The following is a 15,471-nucleotide window of genomic DNA, read 5'->3' as shown; positions in this document are numbered from 1 at the left end:
TATTCTGGCCAGTAATAATTCAGCTCAATAAAATTGGTTATATATGCGAACATACTGCTGGGAGCTGAAGGAAGGAGTGCAAAGAAAGGTAAGATGAAGAATGAATAGTTATGGATGCGGCCCTGTGTTGCTAAATGTGGTCCCATTATGGAAGGACAAGTGCATTTGTCTGATGCTTGGTGGAATTTTATCCAGGGCTGACTGCAGTTACTAATTTTAAAAAGTCTTTCCTTATTATTCCATTCACAGCAAAGGTCAGTCTTAAGTTTCTTCTGACACAAATTTGGGCCAAACACATTCATAAAAAATTTTTTAAAAAATTTAATTCAGTGTCTTTGTTCCTAAATTTTTTTGTCATACCCCTACCTCATTTGTTAGTGCTGTGGCTACTGGGCAGGAAGCTACCGATGCCAAGGACAGCTGAGGAACTTGTCCTGGTGCTAAGTTTCTCAGCTGAGTGAAGTTCCAGCTGAGACTGGGTTAGCTGAGTTGCCTGGGTAGCTCTGAGAAAAGCAATGAGTATGGAAGTCCTCCTCAAAGCTTGAGGGACTGAATGCCCAGCCCAGCAGCTGAGAAGCAGTTGCTTCCACCTCACTGATTTCTCCTGTACATATAGGCTGATTTCTCCTGTACGTATAGACTTGGTGTTGGATTACTAGTCTTAGGTGACCTTTCCTGAAACACTCAAAATGACATTTAAAGCACAGATGGTATAAATAATCCCTTCTGTTTACTAAACTTGCTTAGTTTTCTTGTAAACCTGGAGTTTATATCCAGTTTGCAGCTGAAGCCCAGAGAGACTCCCTGATAACTGGAAAACCATGCTGAGAAGGCAAAGAAGAGAGAAAACTGTGTCATTTTTGGACTCCCAGTTGCAGATGTGGCTTGCATAGGGAAGACATGATAGAAGAAGGAGGAACATCTGAGGTCAGAGGGATTTGTAGTAATTGGGCAAGACTGGAAATTTCCCCATTGCTAGCACTGCTCACACAGTGGAAGCAGCTGGAGGGTCTTTTGTAAATGCCAGGGGAGACACCTGGGATTTTCATCTGTCACAACCCACATATCTTTCCAACTTTAGCTGCTTTGACCTATTCATGTAACTACCCTTGTGTCTGGCTGATAAATCTTGGAGATGTTTCTTAGTGAGAGACTGGTAAGTGTATGCTCTTACCTCTTCTCTCTGTCTCCAGCAACAAAATTACTGTCACTATTTCTGCAGCCTCAATTCCAAGTGATTTTTAGTGAAGATGCTGGAAAAAGGCACCAGGCATATATTTAAAATACCATTTAAACCACTCGACCCAACAAACAAGCCTAGAGCTGTACAGAGCTGTTGTATTTTGCCATTCTGCTTATAAGAAATGTTGAACACTTGCATGCTTGCAGACACTGTCCTATTATTGAGTTTTTGTTAATATTGTCATGGCTTTCTGACACTGATAAACACTTGCAAGTTGTCCTGGAGGAGGACCAGGTGTCTAGTGTAGATACAGGCTCAGCTAATCCATGTGGGGACATATCTCCAGATAGTTTTCAATGGGCAGAGAAGAAGCTTATCCCCAAGGTCAAAATGTCAAGAGCTGTCACTGCCAGCAGTCAGCTCTAGCCAGCAGCCAGCAGTCAGCCTAGCAGGAGCTGAGCTAGGCTGCTGGACATAAACCTCCTTTGAAGTCTGAGCTGCAGAGAGTTTGTGGTCAAGCATAGAAAATGAGCTTTGGGACATCTTAATCAACACTTCTCTTGCTTCAGAGAACCTTAATCAAGGAAGAGATGTGACTTTTCCTTTGTGCAGTAGTTATTAATATTTAATTATGTATTCTGAAAGATGAGGACTTCAGTTGAATTGTCTTTTCAATGAAACAAGGGAAATAAATGGACACAATAGGGCAGGTCCAAGCTAACCAAACTAAGTCTGATGACTTCCAGCCTTTGTGAACAAGTTCTATCTGTTGCTATCAAAAAAAAAAAAAAAAACCAAAAAAAAAAAAAAAAACCCCTGAAAATCCTTCCTTCAACTAGCAGCAGTGTTGCTGAAATGAAGTAGTGGTTCTCATTAGAAGAAAGCTGTTCAGTTTCTTAGAACATTCTTTTTATATTTTCATGGAAGAAATCCAGTCACATGCATAAAAAATGCTAACAAGGGAAGAATCAAACATTATATGTTGCAAAACCAGACTTGCACTTGTGAAACTTGATGAAGTTTAGTTACAGATTTAAGTGGACTGAGAAGTAGATCTTACAAACCCTGCTGAGAAGATGTGCGTAATTTCTGATGTAGTGGTTCTCATAGAAAATCATTGAACCATAGAATGTTTGGGTGTGCAAAGGACCTTCAAGATCATCTCTTCAAACTCCCTGCTGTGGGCAGGGGCACCTTCCATTAGATCAGGTTGCTCAGAGTTCCACCCAGCCTGGCCTTAAAACTGCCAGGGATGGGGCATCTACAGCTTGTCTGGGCAACCCCTTTCCAGTGCCTCACCACCCTCACAGTCAAGAATTTCTCTCTAATATCTAATCTAAACCTACTCTCTTTCAGTTTAAAGTCATTCCCCTTTGTCCTGTCACCCGAGGCCCCTGTAACAATTTCCTCTCCAGCTCTCTCGTAGCCCCAGAAGGAACTGGAAGGGGCTCTAAGATCTCTCCAGAGCCTTTTCTTCTCCAGGCTGAATAAACCCAGCTCTCTCAGCCTGTCTTCATAGACAACGCGCTCCAGCCTCAGACCCACTCCAGCGGGTCCATATCTTATGTTGGAGGACACAGAAAACAGTACTCCATGTGGGGTCTCACAAAAGCAGAGTAGAGATATATATAAATGTCTTCACAAAGGAAAACAGGTTGTTTTTAAGCAGTATATTGAGAATCAACTCAATGTATTACTTCAATGATTTATTATTTAACCATTATTACTCAGAAACACATGTCAGAGATTATGAGGCATTTTCATGTTCAAATAAATTTTAAATCATATTTTTAAGTATAGCCTGCTAGTTTTTCCTTAAGGGCATACTTGAATCAAATTAAGAAGCTGTCAGAACTGTGTACAATTTACTTAGTGCAGAATTAAGTAAAAACTGTTTATTGCTAAACTCAAAAGACCCAGATACCATGTTCTGGTACAAGTGTCATCTGTCTCATCAAAAACAGAACATTAAATCTGGACCAAACAGTGAGATGTAGAGTCATATTTTATAGGGGTTTCTTTCCCTGTAGAAATTGAAGGAAAAAAAACATAAATAAAGCACCCAAATCAATGCAAAAAATTAAGAGTCTGAAACAGCAAAAAAGTGAAGGGTTAGTTTTTTTTTGCTTGAGTTTCTAAGACAATAGGATACAATATATATAATATTTTCAAATTCCCCCATTCAAATACTATGAGGTTCACAAAATTGAACTGGTAATCTTTCCTGAATGCTCTGAAAGCTTAGATCATCAGGCAGTCTCTTTATTCAACAACTGATGCTCTATAAAGACTGTATGATATTGCGGAAAGAGTCAAGATGCTACCTCCAGTAATAAATCCCTCTAAATAATAACTTAAAAAGCCACAATAATAATTTTGTATGATCTAGTTTTGCATAATTCTGCATATTTTTTTTTGTGCAGGGAATAAAATCTTGTAAATTTATGATAGCTATCTATCCATTGCAGTTTTTATTCTCACCTGTGCTAACTGTGGTTTAATGTCCAATGCATCTTAAAATTATGTACAAAATTATGGACCAAAAAATTAAATTTAAAATAAAAAATTTAAATTTAAATTTAAAATTTACAATTTAAAAATTTAAAATTATGTACAAAAATCCAATAATCAGTGTGTCATCTGATTTAACACTTAGGTTGGGGTTGTCAATAGTCCTTAAAGACTTGTTCTGAATGCACACATCTATCAGTCCAAGCTTACTTTGAAAATACTGTCTGTAAAAAATGTATTTTCTTCAAAATATTGATGAACTACAGAGGGAAAAAAAGTAGAAAACTAGAAATTTATGTACTTCCTTTGGAAAATAAAGAAAAAAAATTGCCACATGAAAAGATTACAGCTGCCATGAAACAATAGCATAATTTAAAATTTTACAAGAGAAATTAGGGAGAATTGAGATGGGACGAAAAATAGAAAACAGTATTTAGCAGCACAGTTTTGCATGCATGTTCCTTGGCAGCCTGTATTCTTAATTTTGCTAATAAAATAGAATAAAGAGTTAAACAATTGTGATTTTTTAGATATTGGCATGAGCTACTCCTATTTATACTACTCCAAAGTCATTGAACTTCAAAGGTACTGATTTTTCAGCCCCCATTCTGGCATCCTTCTTCTGCACTATCTTCTGCTGTTTGCTTCTTCTGAAATAAAAAATAATTCAAAAGTAAAAGGTGGAAAAAAAAGTCTTCAAAATTTTGCCTTTCAGATGCATTTGTAGTTCTCTTGACAGCCCAAACAAAGTGTCTGGAGACAGTACTTTGCAGTTTTAAGACAGTGTTTTGTAGCTCTTTGAAGGCTCTTAGTCGAATCTGATTAGTAGAGATAGATATAGAGGATGAAAACATATCTGAGAGACCGTTATTTTTGCTAGATGAGCATGTAAACTGCTCTTCCTGTGCACAAGAGACTCTTGCATAAATTTCCTTTGCAGACTGTGGTCCTTACAAAGCAGGTGGAATGGGATACAGATGCCAAGATACAATCAGATGCAAATACATAACAAGATGATATAGTAGAAACGTGAAAGCAGAGAGGACCCTAACAATGATATTTCTGTGTCTAAATACAAGTGTCTTCTGCTAGTCAATAAGCATGTGACATCCCAGATATCTGCTCTGTGATTACCTCCAAGGAGAGGTACCAGCTGCTGCACACCTTACTTCCCCTACCTCTACTTCTGTATATGCAAATATTTGTACTTTAATACCAAAGATTACAGGAAACTCAGAATACTGTGGCACAGGAAAAAATGAGGACCCAGGTGTTCCTAAGGCCTCAAATCCTCCTGTCCCTGCAGATCATTGGGAGTATAACCTAATTGACATGTATAGTAATACTTACCACATAAAGGGCATTGCAAGGGAGCAACTGCTTGAGTGCACTAGGAGTTACCTAGGCATCATGGTGGCTGTCAGTTTCTGAGTAAATCTTAAAATCCTGGCCTTAAAATCACATAAGAAGAATAATCCCACCAATTTGAATGGAATTTTGAAAAATCCCCAACATAAATAGGATAGAAATAAAAATGTTTGGGGTATTTTTGCACTTAGATGTTTATAATGAATAGGAATATTTTAGTGCCTGAGAGGGATTGTCATTGTGCTTTGTACTAAGGTCCACAAGGCTATTAATTAGACTACTTCAGTCTGTTTGCAGCTTGATATGAAAATTACACAGAGTCACAAGGTTGGAAGAGACCTCCAAGATCATGGAGTCCAACCCAGCCCTAACACCTCAACTAAACCATGGCACCGAGTGCCACATCCAGCCTTTTTTTAAACACATCCAGGGATGGTGATTCCACCACCCCGTGGGCAAACCGTTCCAGTACTTTATCGTTCTTGCAGTAAAAAAACTTTTTCCTAATATTCAGCCTATATTTCCCTTGGCATAGCTTGAGACTGTGTCCTCTACTTCTGTCAGTTGCTGCTTGGAGAAAATTACTTACTGGTCATTGTCAGCTGTTGTCAGAATTTGCCAGTTGTTGCCTCTTGCAGCCACTGTGGCTACCAGACTTACCTACCTCTGCTGCTACATAGGCTTTCTGAGGAAAATTCCAAACTGTATTAATAATATTTAGTGAAATATTTTGTTAAATGCTAGCCCAATTCCTGAAAGCCCGCACACGTCTCTTCTTCTTTTCCATGAGGACTTTGTGGTGGCAAAGGCCATAAAAGCTCTAGGGAGAGAGCCAGGCTGATGAAATCTTAAGGCAGAAGAAAAGAGGCTCTGTGCCTCCATCCCAGGTTGGAACCAGCTGGGTTAGTGGGTACATACCAACCCAGCAAGGTAAAACCAGCTCTAGGATAGGCAGCTCTATTTCCCTAAGAGGGAGTAAAGCAGCAACAAAGGCTTGGGAAGATCTTGCCTGAGGCCAGGTGCTGTGGCCACATCTTTCTGCACAGGCACTCAACCTTTGGGAGTCAGCTGAAGGAGAGCATGAAGCCCTGGAAGGTCCAGCCTGGGGCAGGGAATACAACAAAGGCTTTGGGTTAAGCCCAATCTTCTTACTGCAGCTGCACCATTGACATTGCTGTATCTGGATTTCCCCTACTTAGTGATTGTGATGACATCTCTGGGGAAGTTCAGTCTAACATCCTCCTCATGAGTAAAGGATCAGCAACTCCAAACTGGAGATACAAACCATTTGATGTAAAAGTAAAGTAAAATAAAGATAGGTAAAACAAGAACAACAGAACAAAATAGAAGACAGAATATACTTTCTCTAACCAGTCTGGTGGTTGAAAAAATCTTCATAAGAAACCTGCAGAGGCTGTAATCAAGCTGTGGCTATATATACCTCCCTTTTGGGAAAATGTTTTAGAGGAATGAGGGTTTCTGTCTTTAATTTTCTCAAGATATTAAAGTGTTGTGCTGTTTCCTAGTTCCTGCAAGAAACTGCTGCAAACTTAATGCTCCCAGCATTGGAAATGGCCCAGGCATAAGTAAAATAAGAGCCAGTAAGGGATATTAAGGGATATTGTAGACCATTTGTCTTTTTCTGACCCCCTCTAGGCCCTCATTTTGTTAGACTGAAAGATTTCTCAGAGTGCATTAGCTGAAACATATCTTAAAATTATGAAGTACCCACCTTCCTTGTGCTCATGACTTGCTATTTCTAGGAGGAGGGCTTGTCTCCTAATTGTAGAGGCTCTTCATAGGTATCTAGGTATAATCCCTCACCTGAAAAAGGGAAAAAAGATATAAGGAAATGGAAGCTATAAAATTTTAGGTACTTGTTTTCACATATTCACAAATGAAATAAGTTTGAGTAGTTGGTAATGCAAGTTTGATCCATCCCATCCAAAAATATGTATGACTTGATGGCTTCTTGAGAGAAAAATAAAGAATTAAAAGAGGATAATTTTTATTTCAGCTACAGCTATGAGGACAAGCTGCTCTAAGCTGCTTTAGTGGAGTCGAGCAGACAGTCAGAAGTCATGCAGTTTGCTAGAAATCCTTCTTTGCTTCTGCTATGTACTGTAGAACATTACATAGGTCAGATGGTAATTTAGATCAATCCATGAGGCTGATATGTCGACGATTACTCCAACAGCACCATTCATAATTGTTCTGCATTGTCTGCAATCTGACAGCAACTCTCCCGGCTACACCCATCTTCACAGTGCTAGGCACTGCCAAAGAAAAAACCAGAAAGACCATTTCTGGTTTGAACAGATTTTGCTGAAAATTTCTGAGCTTACCAAGGACCATGGAAATTTCAGGAAAGGCCACAAGATGTGCAAAATCCTCTACCATTCATTTGTTGTTGGGACTTTAATGCCAGCTCCAAGCATTTTCTGCAGCTCTGGAAAATTGAGGACAAAGGAAGCAAATTGCATCTGAACATTTAAAAGGACACGTTAATTGATATATGAGATCAATTAAATACTACCCCAAGCCCTTTAGCCGGGCCATACCATGGGCTTAGAGCAGCTTCCAGTTAAAAGCATGAAGAGAACACTGGCAGCCCACTCCCCACAGTGAACACAGTGCCCTTGGTGGTTGGTTCTGAAGAGGAGCACAAGCTGGGATCTGGTAGATGGAGGTTTGGATGAATTTGTTGATATGAAGAACTTGCTAAACTGTGCCCCAAGAGAATGAGCACCTTTCCACTAGATTTATTCACTGTTACATCTAGGCTGGGGTGAAGATCTGGATAGCCCTGCCTGCAGGCATCATCACCACTGGGAGGATCTTTTGGTTTTGTTCAGTCTCTGTATTGCAGAAAGGGTTACTATAATTAACCTTAGACTCTAAATACCAAAAAACAAACAACAAACAAAAACATTTTAAAAAGTTAGTTGAGATCCCATACATTCATAAGAGCCTTCTAAAGTCCATAATGGTTTGTTTCTGCCATGGTATTTTAAATAAGTCTCTAAGGCTTATTAAACCTCAGAAACAGTCTGAGGTTTATGTGTACTGCTATGAGTGCTCAGTGATCTCGTAGAGCTCCTGGATGTTTTTACCTTTGAAAGGTACGGTTTGCTCTGACATTCACAGTGGAAAGGTCAAGTGGCCATTCTGCAAGCACAGTCCCACTGGGTACAAAATTTAGAATACAAATTGCAGTTTTGTTTGATCCAACCATGAATGCAGGTGAGCCAGAGAATTGATGAGGAGAGACAGTGTGTCATTTGACTATTTGCTGCTTTTATTTCTGACATTCAAGGATGATACTTTATCTTCTTACAAGGTCCCACTTATATAATAAATCAATAAGAAAGGGGAAAGCATCAGCCTCATTTTTTGTATTCACTACAAGTAGCTTAGCCCAGGTTAACAAAAAAGTCAGTTGGATATACAGTTTCAATTTTTCAACTATTAGTAGTAACAAGTATTAATATTACAATTTCTCTGTATTGTGTGGGGTATGGTAGGGTTTCTGTCTATAATTAGACAAGGAAACAGCCATAATGGCTGACATATAGATAGCAATAATTAGTCGTGGTTTTAAATTTAAGTAATCTAAGTAGTTAGATTGAATGGAATTAGTGGGCTAGTGCTTATCAAAATAAGTAAGGCTTAAATGTTGAGTTATCTTACAGAATAACTGTGTGCAGACAGTATTTGGTGACTTGTGTAGTCACTGAAAATCTAAGCCTCTACAGCAGAGAAAGGCAGTTTCTGAAGGGTTCAGGTTGCACTCATTATCAAAGGCTCAGGAGAAGCACCTGAGCCACTACAAAAGAAATTAGTTACATCACTGACCACAGGAGTAAGGGCTCTGAATGTGACTGTCTGCACCTGCCTCTATCACCACAATCAAGAAAAAGAGGCTCAGCCTAATCACAAATAAGGGTGCAGACAGCACTCTTGTGATACCCTGAAAAGATGTAAATTACAGACTCTAATAAACATTCCCATTTATTTCAGATTGAAGGTCAGATTAAAGGATATATATTTCAGGAAAGAGAGAATATACTCTTTTAAATGCCTTCCATTGCTCAATGTTGCAAGATACAATAATCTTGCTGCTCAGTATGACACTTCTCATATTTTTTTTAGACAAATCAGTGAATGGAAAGAAAACTTTATACTTTTTAGTACTACTTACTGCCTTTTAAATAGAGGAGGTGATATATCAGCAAACTGCCTTTGTGTTAACTGTTCAGTACTACGCAGCTTTTTGGTGACTGATGGCACAGGGAGTAGGTTCTCTGGGCCTAGGACTGAGTGGCAAATTAGGAAAATTTTCCTGTACTAAGTAACAGTAAGAATTCATAGTAGATCAGTCTGACTGCACTATATCAGACTGAAATTGTCATATGAAATTACTACATTCTATTTCCAATGCAAAAGCCAAATTAATTCAGCTTATTTCATATTCAAAGAACATTCTCCCAAAATGATTTGATTTAGTTTAATCAGCTATTCTAAAAATTAATTCTGATCAACATCTTTGAATGTCTTCAAAGCCCATTCTTATTAGTGAGTAGGTATATAAAAACATTAAAATGTATTCAATATATCAAAATCAGTAGTGAAATCTATCTAAGTAATTAAAAGCAAGAAGTGTTTATCTTAAAATAATATTGGATGTAGGAATATACATGTAGTAAAATGTTATAACAGTTCAATAGCTACCTTGAGGAGAGTTTGGCCATCACTGCCTCAATGACTGAATGTGAAGAAACTTGGTTTACCGACAAAATCTCTAGTATGACTGTGCCACTGAGAGCCTATGGAATAAAACTGCTTTTTCATTTGCTCCCTGAGGGTGTCTGATCTCTGCCCATGGCCTGGAGAGAAGCAAATATAATGACCTGTTTGCTGCCTGTCAACAGGTTCATTCACAGTTGATCTGTGCAGGGAAGTTCTTCCCATAGAAGGAAGAATAATTCTTTTTTTATTCCCCATTTTCTCTGAGATTTCTTTAGACACTTGCTAATCTTGCTTTATATGTCACTGTGTCTGTGTCAGCAGATGTCTCACCAGCTTGACCTGCCCTTCTTGTGCAGCCTGACAGGAGAGGAAAGTGTTTGGCCATGGGGACTGCTCTGCAGGGTCAGGCTCTACCACTGCCTTGCGTATGATGCATTATTGTGTCTGCCTTGGCCCCTGCATGTCATTCAACACAGAAAGCTTAATATCACTTTTCCTGCTGGTTTTTGAGAGTAACTTAACAGAAGTTTCCTACTTTATCCAAATTAATGCAGAAGTCCCTGTAGTCATTTTGCTCAGTGTTTACTTCATGCCACACAGTCTGATTGATATTTTTGTTTGTAAGACAAACTTACTCACAAAGACACATTACTGTTGCATACTGTTTTGCTCACTATAAAATAATGTATGACCTACTTTTAAGAATAGTTTGTTTAGAATACTTTGCGCAAAGAGCACTTCGTACCTCAGTGGTTTTATTCTTGCTGCTTAAACTTCTCCTTTGGGTGCAATATTTCCAGACTAAACAGAGTAACCTTTTCATAGCTCTAATAGAATTTGAAAATACAGAAAAATTACTTATAGCCAGGACTTCACAAGTGTTTTCCTTCTAATATGATGTCTGAGTCCATTATAGCGTTCAGTCTGCAAGATGGACCGCATCATAATGATGTTACTGGTTTTCTAAAAGACATATTTATAAAATAAATTATCTACTGGAAAAAAGGTAAGCAATGCAAACCCGTGTGATCAAAATTAACACTTTCCAGTTAATACTTTTAAAAATATTTTCATATTTTGATCAGGAAAATTTTGTATCGGAAAGAGTATTGGCAGACTTACCTTTTAACTGATTTTGAATTCTTATAATTTCTGGTCAAACTCTAAAGGTGTCACACCAATTTCTGCTAAGGTATGGACCCCTTCCAGAGACATGTGTCCTGGTTTTTATTTCTCCAAGAGATGCACATTCCAACGTATCTTTAGAAGTATGACCACATCAACAAGTTTGATTTTTATTCAGTATTTGAGCTGACTTTTACACTACTGAATGTGAAGTTCAACATTTGTTATTAAAGGCATGAAAGGCATGTTGAGACAATAAGAGAGTTTAAGGACTTTCAGTCATCAGGATTTTCTGACGTCAGCTTGATGAGTCATATTCTGGAGCTCTACAATAAAGAAGCCTTCAGGTACTGAGAAATAATTGGATTTTAATTTTTCAGAATGTTTTCTGAATTTTTTTCATTCCTGTTGGGCCTAGGCTTTGCCAGGCCTTACATAGCCCCATTTTCAAATCCTATGTGAGGAAGAGAGCAACTCCTAGGTAATGACAGCTGTTAAAATGTTGAGCCTTCACTGTACAGTTGCAATGACAGAGAGATTAAAGCCAACTAAGTGAGGAAAGAGGGGAGGAAAGTTCTCCCTCATGATGAGTAGGGGACCAAACTCTCACTGCTCTAACTCTGTTTGGTTGCTACCCTCTTTCTGGAACAGTGTGTCTTCTTCACTGACATTGCAAAGGATTTCACCATAACTGTTCTTTGTTTCTAGGAGAAGACAGTAGCCTCGCTCCAGTGCATGCTTTTCTGGGCAATGGGCTCTGCTCCCTGTGCTGCAGAGGCTGGATGACCCTGCAGACATCCAGATGTTGAATGCAGTGCCCCATGCAAAGCATCAATGCTGCAGAGATGCTCAGTCACAGCTGTTAAACTAGCAGCAACTCTAGGCCGATTGTTTTATGGCAAAATTATCCCCTTAGCATGTACTTTTGCTTGTGGCTGCTGGAATCTCCAAGTTCTTAATTATTAGTTATTTCTTCCCTCCTCAGAAGAGTTCTTCAGAACTTTACAGGTGCCAGTTCTTTCCCATTGTTTCTGTTCAAACTCAGAAGCAATCAGAATGTAGTCATCAAATTTACTGACTGCAGTCAAGTAAAGGTTACAACCAGTCTTTATATATTAGAGTACTAGCAAGTACTCTAATACTAAAACTTCTTTTATAACTTCTGGATGTACTGAGCTTCAATAATTTGTTTAAAAGTAATGAAAACTTGATTCCTTTGGGTATCACACTGTGGCACAACTGGTCCAAAGCCTCAGAAGACTTAACTGTTCATGTCTGTAAACCAAAAGAATACCACTGCATGCTGTTTTGTAAAAGATGGCTGGACCAGAGGTAAAAGTTAGCTGTAAGGAGGTTAATTCAATCATTGGATTGAAGTATTATAACAGAAATCTTGTTGTGAAAACTAGGCAGGTGATACAGAAATTAAGGAGAGGACATGGGAGGTTTTTTGGTTTTACTTTCAGAGATTGTTCAGGGTACATACAAAGCATAAGCAACTGACACAAAACAAACCAGGGATATTTGAAGATGGAGATTTTTGTTTATTACAAACAGAACTAACCAGATGTTTTACATGAGACAATTCACATCAAGCATTGGAAATCTTTCCTATAATGATTTTTGATGAAGCGTAGAGCAGTAAAATAAATATTTATACTTAGACACAGCAAATTTTAAAAATTATCTCTGCTTCAGGGCTGAACAAAATAGAATAGAGTAACATTTTAAATGTCTGCTTCTAAAAATAGTCATGTGTTTTAATGATTCCTCTTGCAAAATATCTTCATCCTCCCTTACAAGGTCTTCAAACATTTTAACTGGTAAATGATAACAGATATTACTATCTTCTTGCAAGGACAGCTCAATAAAACAATTTATGGAGTCTCACAGAGCTGGTCATCCACAGTGACTTTTATGATGGAAAGATTTATACTATGTCTAAGTAGTCATCCCTTTCTATTTTGTATATTTTACCTCCTCCCAAAACAAGAGGTCTGCTTGATATGTATAGGGTAGTGACTTTGTAGCAACACCATGTAATTGGTAACAGCCTGTAAACATACTGATTTTGTAAATGTTAATGAAAAACAGCCTGATGCCAGCATAAGGAGGAGGAGGAAGATAATGAGAATGACAATTATGATGATGATTGCCAAGTTTATCACGCTGTAGGTAGGGCTCTGCTTTCTTTTCTCCCGTGCATTACAGACAAAGCAGATTCTTCTTTGGTGGCATAGATTCGGAGGTAGGATCTTGGATTATTAAGGTTATAAATGGTTTATAAAGAAATAATCAGTGATTAATAATTGTTGATGGCAAGCTGCAAATTTCAGCAGTATGTTTTACATACCTTAGTGGAAAATACTCAAAGTCTGTGATGGCCAGCCTTTTAGCCAAGAAAATATCAATGTTTTTGAGTGGCAGAAAAGAGTCACATGCCCCTTTATGTTCCCTCTGTGGCAGGAGCAGGACCATGAACATGGGCAGATGCTGGTCCATTCAGTGGAGCAGGGCTGCCACCCTTCCCTGGGGTTTTGGGCAGCTGCAGGCTGTCTAGCAGAGCTGGATTTGCAGTATGGTTTTCTTCTTTGCTGCCTACACCAGAGAGAGAGGGTGTCTGGGCAGAGGCAGCCACCACCCAGCAACATTCACATTTTTATCCTGGTCCCCATCCATCCTGGGAGAACTCTGAGAGTGAGCAGGATGGATGCTAGACTTGCAGAACTCCCTGTCAACAGCAGCAGCCCAGGTTGAGACACTGACTCACCATGAATCCATTGGGATTTCCAGTGAAATTAATTGCTGCTGATTGTTCTCTAAACCAGACAAATTATTTGGTTACTATTCTTTAGAATCAATTTAAAATACACATAAAAATAGAAACTTAAATATGACCCTTAGTTGCTACAGCATTGTCTTCCTATTCCCACAATATATAATACATGAATCAGATCGGTCTGCTATATTATGATTCATAAAGTCATCTGTCAAAATGAATGCAGAGAATATACTTTTTACTTATTACACTTGTTTATTTTAATTAGATTTTCTTCAGTGATTGTAAGACCAGTTTGGGCAGGACTTTGAGCAACCTGATTTAGTAGAGGTGTCCCTGCTTGCAGCATGGGGGGTTGGAATTAAATAATCTTTAAGGTCCCTTCTAATTCAAACCATTATATGATTCTATGGCTCTGAAGACTAGTGTCTTCTAGTCCTTACTGTTAACTATAATTCTAGTATTCCTTGAAATGAAGATGATTCTGAGAGTGGGTTGACAAAATAGTCTTAAGTGATATTTTAAGTAGAAGCTTCAAAAAGATTGACAGAGTAGCTCCTGAAACAGTGTAATGAATAATCCAATGAAAACTATAGCATAAAACAAAGAGGTATCTGTACTACCTGGTGAATTGTTGGTTTGATTATAAAAATAACTACTTTGCTATAAATCAGAATGAAAATGTCAGCACTGTAAAATTTAACTTTAAAATAAACATCTGGATTTTAGCTGTGCACAGAGGCTCCACCAGGCACAGTTCACTTTTGTGGAAGCATTGAGCTCAGTTGTGGGAATGTGAATTACAGCACAGGATCCTTATCAAATAGGTGGATTCTGCACAGAGTGTCTAGACATGAGACCTATTAGCTGTATTTCAGAGAAAGAGAAAACATTAAGTACTAGTATCTAGCAGATTATGGGTGAATATATTTTTATATAAGTGTCTGAAATTTAACTTTCATATAGAAAATTTCCACCCAGAAATACACCAGAGACTGTGCCTAAATTTAAGACACTGGCATCGTCCAAATTAAGCCCACAAAATGAAGCACTTATTTACATTTTCTTCTGAACAAGAAACTCTAATTTTTGCCTTTTTCCATGCCATCTATGGTTTCTCAAAATCTTTACTTTTTTTCTGCCTATTGATGATACTTACATCCAAACATGGAACTGGCTACAAAACTACTTCTATTAGACATAAGACCAAAACTGCTAATTTCAAATCTATCTTTGTCTTAGTTTGAAAAAATTGTGGCATAGGTGTCAGCACATTTGCAAAACTAGATGTGGCACGACAAAATATAAATCCAAATAGGCAAAGCACAGCAAAGTATTAAAGCATGTGTTTAAATATAAGAATTAATTTGATGCTTTGCTCAACTGGAATCAAAACCTGATCTGTATTAGATACTTGCTAGATCAATTCCTTTTATGGTGAGTGTCTGGCTAAACAATATAAAGGCAGTGTAATCTTTATATTATCTTCTTGCTGACCTGGTAGTTACACCTTCTTTTCCATGTTACATAAGCTTCTCTTAGTGTTTGTTCACCATTATTTGGCTGAACAGCCTCCCTCCTCTACATTCTCTATTGAAAGGTTTGGGGATTTCTTGCACACGAAAAAAATTTCAGCTCAAACTACTCAAAACCAGGGTATAATATCACTACTATTTACAGGACACTCTACTGCTGAAAATTATTTTCTGGTTTAATCATCTTAAGTAGACTTAATTTCTAATGAATGATGACATAA

Source organism: Anomalospiza imberbis, chromosome 5 (genome assembly GCF_031753505.1).
Source record: "Anomalospiza imberbis isolate Cuckoo-Finch-1a 21T00152 chromosome 5, ASM3175350v1, whole genome shotgun sequence".
In the NCBI taxonomy this organism is placed as follows: Eukaryota; Metazoa; Chordata; class Aves; order Passeriformes; family Viduidae; genus Anomalospiza; species Anomalospiza imberbis.
Note: the sequence above shows the minus strand (reverse complement) of the source record.